At 46.4% G+C, this 6,743-nt stretch overlaps 1 pseudogene; it reads right to left on the reverse strand.

Annotated features, from left to right (window-relative positions):
* Window positions 1-275: 275 nt before the first annotated feature.
* LOC149365976 (signal recognition particle RNA) lies at window positions 276-627 on the reverse strand (annotated as a pseudogene).
* Window positions 628-6,743: the final 6,116 nt, after the last annotated feature.

A 6,743-nucleotide genomic window follows, 5' to 3' on the forward strand; every position in this document is an offset into this window, starting at 1 on the left:
CAATATCCGTACCTACGCCATGGTACAGCTGGTAGTGTAGCTGGTGGTGGTGCTCGTGGTGATTTATCGGTTATACAATCCAATCGAATCCAAACCAATCCAATACAATCCATTGCTATCCAATCCAATGTAATGTAATCTACTTTAATCCAGTCCAGTCCAATGTAATCCAATCCAATCCAACTAATGCAATCAAGGTCAAATGAAGGTCACCGCCGCGGCACTATGGTGGTCACCCTGCAAAGTGCAAGTAGTATTGCTTTTGCAATAGAAGAAAGGCACTAGGTCCGAGTCTATTGGCCGGGCTACCCCATGCCGCCCATTCAGAGGTGCTATCCCTCAGAGCGCGGGAGCTTTTGCTTTCTGCGTTCCCGCCGTGGCTCGGCTCGAGCAAGTAGGCAGGCCAGTGCAATTTTTTCATCCTTCTCCCACTCACAACAACAACATGGGCCGGTTCGCTCCTCCTTAGGCGACCTGGCCACCACCGGGTTCCCCTGGGGTCACCACATCGACGCCCAGCTTAGCGCGGACACCCGATCGACATGGGACAGAACTCCCAGCCTCAACCCGTCCTCTAGCACCGGCCTCCAAGAAGCTGGATTACAGGGGCACGCCACAACCCCCAGCGAGAGCATTGTTCAAACTGCGGGCTTTTATCTATAGCAAAAATAATACGCCACAGTTTGTTTATTTTTTTTACTTACGAAAACTCGACTCATCACAAAATAAGCAGTATTTTCTTAATAGTAATTTTCGGTAATGATTTCTTTTATATAAGAACATGAGTGGTATGCGCATTCCGTGCAATGTAACAAAGCAGGTGATTCGCGCTCCCTCTATGGCGGTTGATACAAACTACACAGAAGCCACTGGAAGGGCTTCGTGATTCGTGGTTTCCGTGCACTCTGTATACGTCTTGGAGGCCCCAGTGGACTGTGTGTAGAGCTGATACAAAGGCCTGAGCTGCAGACATACTGTTTCCAGCCTCTTGCTGACTTTTTCAGGGCTTATTGCTCTGCAAGGCGAAAAGTCGGTTTTCGTCGGCAATTATCACGTAAAATATAAACTCGTCTAAATAGGACGACGCCGCCGCGGTGGCTCAGTGGCTATGGTGCTCGGCTGCTGACCCAAAAGACGCGGGTTCGATCCCGGCCGCGGCGGCTAGAATTTCTTTGGAGGAGAAATTCTAGAGGCCCGTGTACTGTGCGATGTCAGTGCACGTTAAAGAACCCCAGGTGGTCGAAATTTCCGGAGCCCTTCACTACGGCGTCTCTCATAGCCTTAGTCGCTTTGGGACGTTAAACCCCACAAAACCAAACCAAACCAAATAGGACGTACGCAAAGAATACAACTCGAGTATTCCGTCCGACACTTCCTCGGTAGCATTTTCATTAGAAAAGTGGTTTTTGATTAAAGGAAATGACGCGGAAACTGTCTCCCATATCTGGGTGGAAACCCGACCACGGCGTAAGGGAAGGAAGAAAGGAGGGAGTGAAAGAGGAAAGAGAGAAAGACCTTTGAACACATTTTTCTTTTTTAATTTTTTATCTAATTAATTGGTCAATTACACACTGTAACTTTTCTTAGCATGATCAAGCATCGGATTTTGTAAATTGGAAAGTGGTTTTTGAGGAAAGGAAATGGCACAGTAATTGTGTCACATGTCGGTGTACACCCGAACCGCGCCGTAAGACAAGGGAGGAAGGAGGGAATGAAAGAAGAGAGAGAAAGAGCACTTTGATTGATTGACTGATTGATTGATTGATTGATCGCTTGTTTGTTTGTTTGTTTGATTGATTGATTGATTGATTGATTGATTGATTGATTGATTGATTGATTGATTGATTGATTGATTGATTGAAAACTTTACTGAAAGAGTGGCATTCTCGTAGTGTTGGGTCGTCCGCCTATTCCTGCAGGCCATTGGCCCGCGCCGCAGCTTGGGCCCTGCGAACCAGTCCTATTTGCTGGTCAGGAGCCTCGCTTTGCAGAATGGCATCCCACTGCTCCAAATTTGGATTAGGAAGTCTCTCAATCGCGGGATTGAATTGGCATGTCCACATTTCTCCACAGTTTTTTCTCAGAAGTTATTTTCGAATCCTTGTGGCCCTCTTCCACTTTTTATTCATTGACTCTGGCACCGTCTAGAAAGAAAAAGCAGGAAAATACGAGAGAACAAAGCTTAGATTCACGTCTTGCCTCAAGTTGGAAAGAGGCAAGAGTTAAGTGCCAAGGTGCATGGCAACCAAGATTGCAAGAAAGAATGTGGCGAGATAGATAGATACCCAGAAACGGACAATGAGACCGAGAATTCCGTTCGCGAGTTCCTAATTAAGTAAGTGCCTTCGTGACCTGGGCCCATCTCGCATGTATTCCCTCTGATCTTCCATTCTACGGCCCGTCGGCAATCCCTCGGCTGCGGGAGCGTCAGCTATCGGCAAGAAAAGGGTGAAGGCAACTTAGACAAGTTTCGGCCTTTTTCTCGGCAAATCCTTAACGAAATGCGAAATTATTCACACTCTCCCTGGAGACTGGCACGGCGATAGTTGCTCAGCTGACACCATCCGCTGTTTCTTCTTCGACTCGCTATCAGTGCTGCAAAGAAGTCCGACATGAAGTCGAATCTATCTCACGGTTTCTGATCTTGATTTTGCAGGCCATTTGGCGGCTGAACTCATTGTACGAAGTAGTGGCATTGAGAAAGAAAGGAACTAAAGAGTTGCGTAATCAAGTGCATGCAACCTCACTGAAAAGCTTCTTTCGTAAAGGGAGTGCAATAGGAAAGTTCTAGCGTGTTACGACATTGGTACAGAGTTAAGACTGAGGTGTGTACTAAGGAAAGAATTACTTGCGTACGCTCGCAAAGCTGGGGCTTACTTTTTGGAGCAACTCTTCTTATTTACTAGGTAGGAAAAAACATACAGTTGATGACTTTTTTTATCTCATCCAAAACTGAAAAGATTGTCTATTTGATGATCTGATCCACACTGCAATGATTTCCTCAGACGTGTATAAAGCATTCTTGCCCTATTTTTCCCTTCCAAATGCCCGTCAGTTGTTTGCACAGCAAAATCCTTACCCAGCAAAAGTTCAATGTCTATCTTTTTCGGAAGCGCCGTATTGAATATTCTGGTTTTAATGTACATATCTACCGCTGTCGACACCAATTGCCATGCATCCTCAAACCGCTTCACGCCACAGCTTATCATTCACCTTCGTGGGCATGCCCTGTGTATGCCGTTTGACGTTGTACATATGAGATGCTATGCCAGTTCCGCAGTGCTAATGACGCAGTCACACCACCGATTAGTTGTCACCGCAATCGGTCCCGCAAGAAACAATTAAACCTACTCTTAACAAGGACAAAATTAGGTTTCACTGCGAAGCAAGAAAAGGCGAAGAGAGCTGAAGAGATGGAGCCTTAAGCCGTGCTGCTGCTTAGCGGTGAAAACTACTTTCCTCTTGGTTAGAAGTCGCCGTTTCCCCATTTCTCGTGTTCGTCCTAAGTATGACGCACACTGTACCAGCGTGTTCGAATGCAGGTGCATGCACAGCCACGTAAACATTCTCTAGGTGCCATGTAGCACAGAAAACGTTGAAGCCAGCTGAGCTGCATGAACGCTATATATGCCTCTGAAATGTGCCGCCGCTGTGAATCAGTGGTTGTAGGGCTCAACTGCTAGAACGAAAGACGCGGGTTCGATACCGACCACGGCAGTCCCATTTCAATGGAGGCGAAATGCTAGAGGTTCATGTAGTGTGCGACGTCAGTGCACGTTAAAGAACCCCAACTGGTCGAAATTTCCGGAGTTCTCCACTACGACGTCTCTCATAGCCTTAGTGGCTTTGGGACGTTAAACCCCATGTAACCAAAAACAAAAGCCTCTGAAATTTGAATCAAGCGAGCAGCCTACTCAGCCACGTTCTAGGGTGTTTTACAATACGTCAAACTAGATGCAGATAGCAAATAACCGTATTTCAAAAGCAATGCTCACGCGTCTTCATATAAGCTAGCAGAACGTGTCTGTCGCATTACGTATGTGCCTATGCGGTATTCTTTACTCGTCGGAAGCGTTGTCATTTGGCCAGAGGCAATATGAAGCTCCTGTTTGAGTTTGTAACGCCCTTGTCCAGTCTCCGATCGTGGGTACATGCCCCTCCAACAGAGGCCAGCAACAACAGCAAGCCAAGCCAGCCTTTACATCCTCCGCTAGCTATGCTCACAATCTGAGATATGCAAAGCGTTTTCACTTTACAAACAACTGCGATGTATGTTGGCACGCTTTTCTGCACTTCTATCAATTCAATACCTCCAGATAATTTCTTTTTCTGTTGTGCATATAGTCCAGGAGGGGGAGCTTCGCAGCGACTTTGAAATGCCAACGAGTGGCATGGGGCTTCAGAGCTGGTATCCCTGCAAGCGTTCAGAGAGTGCCTGGTCACAACCCTCGAAGTGGGGATCCAAGTGTCACATAACGGAGGAAATAAAGGAAGCCTGAAACAAGAACCGAACGGACGATATAAACGTCAGGTTGGCGGCAGCTGAGCATTTCGTTTCGAGAATCTCCACTCAAAAATAGAATCCGCTGCTTCCTCTCAAGGCAACTGTCTCCAGACAGTGACACTATTACACTCCTTTATTTAAATCTTGCCAACCAGTGTGATATCTGAGTAGTGGTTTGTACCCTTAGTCTTGCGTGAGTATAAATTATAAATACAGGCAGGAAGTTAACGAACCGTGCTGACCTCGTCAACGTTATTCTGAGTGTCATCAGTATAAACAAGCTGTGTATCCACGCATGCTAGCAGAAATATGCAGCGGAATTCGGTACCACACCCGCGGCCACAGATTTGAACATCGGCCTGCTTTGCTGAGAGATTTCGGTTGCTTCATTACACTCTCCTATTTGCATGCTACTAGTTCCTTACATTGAGCTGGTGAGGGAATTGTAACCATTCTTTGTTGTTACATAAAACGGGCATATACCGGGTTAAAAATTAAAAGTTGGGCGACAGTATACTGAATCGGAACAGCGTAACGTGGACGAGACACACATAGGGCTCAAAGACGTCTTGTGTTCTTTGTGTCTTGTCTGCCTGGCTCTGTTACAGTTAACTTATAGGCATAAACACAGAAACTGCCCAATACAGAAATTCGCTCGAGTGCTTTAATACATACTAAAGTAAAGTATAATGTCTCCCGTAACTCGACGGGTACGTCACAGTGAGGAACCTTAGCCTAGTCAAGACAATTTGGTTGTTTCTGCTGTGGTACCGGATCAAAATAAGTATACGACAGGCCTGATAATTCCAAAGCGCTAGCAGAGCCGCCCACTTACAGGACTCACGCTTATGGTGTACGCAGAACGAAGACAAGATTTGCTAATAACTGCGATGTGTTGAGAGCAGGACTGAAGCTTCGTCTTCCCCGACTGAAAATGTACGTGAAAATGCACTACCATAAGGATCAAAGGCTCGCCTGCTTGTAACAAAAACAACATAGGTCCATCAAGCTAGCACTGGAAGAAGAAATGAGGTTATTGCTGTTAGGTGTACTCAAGTCAGCAACGTAAAGTAGCGAATCCAAACGGTGCCAGTCAGGATTGGAACCTAATGCTTACCTCTATCGCCTGTCCCCACAGAACCAAAAGTGAAGTCCTCTTTACTAACCTACTCAACTATTAATACGAAAGCAGTGTTTTTATTTTCTTACCTCTCACTTTGACCCGTTCCTGCCTCACTTGCAGAATGTGCAAGCAACAACAACAAAGCAGATGAAGGCTCGGACGAGCGGTAGTGCATGATCAGAGTTGAGGCGGCACAAAAAATGATGAGGACAACATAAAGGAAGGTCCAGCTTCAAGCTGCGTTGCGTACCTCCTTTTTGTTGTACTCGCCTTTTTCTAATTTTTACTTTTTTTTCCGCGCTTCCTGCTTTGATCCAGGACACGAAAAAGCCCCCACGGTATACATCAACAATTCGGCCTCCGTACCGGGTACAAAGTCCGTTTCAACCCCTTCCATGAACGGACGGACTCAGGAAACGGAGTCAGGAAGTCGTTTGTGGGTTCCTTGTTATGCAATTAACGCAATCGCTTCAGGGTCAGCCGATCAGATCAGAGCTGGTGAAAAAAAGCAGGAAATAAAGCAAAGTAGCGGTTACCGCTGACCGCCGAAACCCGGGGGACGAAAATGAAAAAAAAAAAAAAACAGAATTGCCAGAGAGTGAATGGTGAGGTGTCGCCCGAGGCGCATGCGTGACCCCCGTTCGGGAAGGGTCACAGTCGGTCGGCGCGGGGTGGGGCGAGCACGCCGAAATGCGTCGTGGGTGAGCAAACATTGCAGAACGGCCGTGGAGGAGACCGTGCGGCGCTCGCTCAAAGCTCGCCGCGGGCGGCGGGGGAAACCAGTTTTTGGCGCGCTTTCATTTCGCGGTCACGCTGTCCGCAGACGGCGCACGTGCGGGACACCGTGCAATTAAAGCACATTATATATATGTCAGATAAAGTCACCAGAAATTGAAAAACATAACAGGATTTAATTCACGACGTTTCGGCTGTAGGGCCAACCTTTTTCGAGGCTGGCCTTCCAGCCGAAACGCCGTCAATTAAATCCTGTTATGCTTTTCAATTTCTGGTGACTTTATCTGATATTGATCAATCAGCTGCCAAGAAATTGATATATATATATATATATATATATATATATATATATATATATATATATATATATATACAGCATAT

Source organism: Amblyomma mixtum, chromosome 1 (assembly GCF_055824585.1).
Source record: "Amblyomma mixtum isolate Tamu chromosome 1, ASM5582458v1, whole genome shotgun sequence".
NCBI lineage: Eukaryota > Metazoa > Arthropoda > Arachnida > Ixodida > Ixodidae > Amblyomma > Amblyomma mixtum.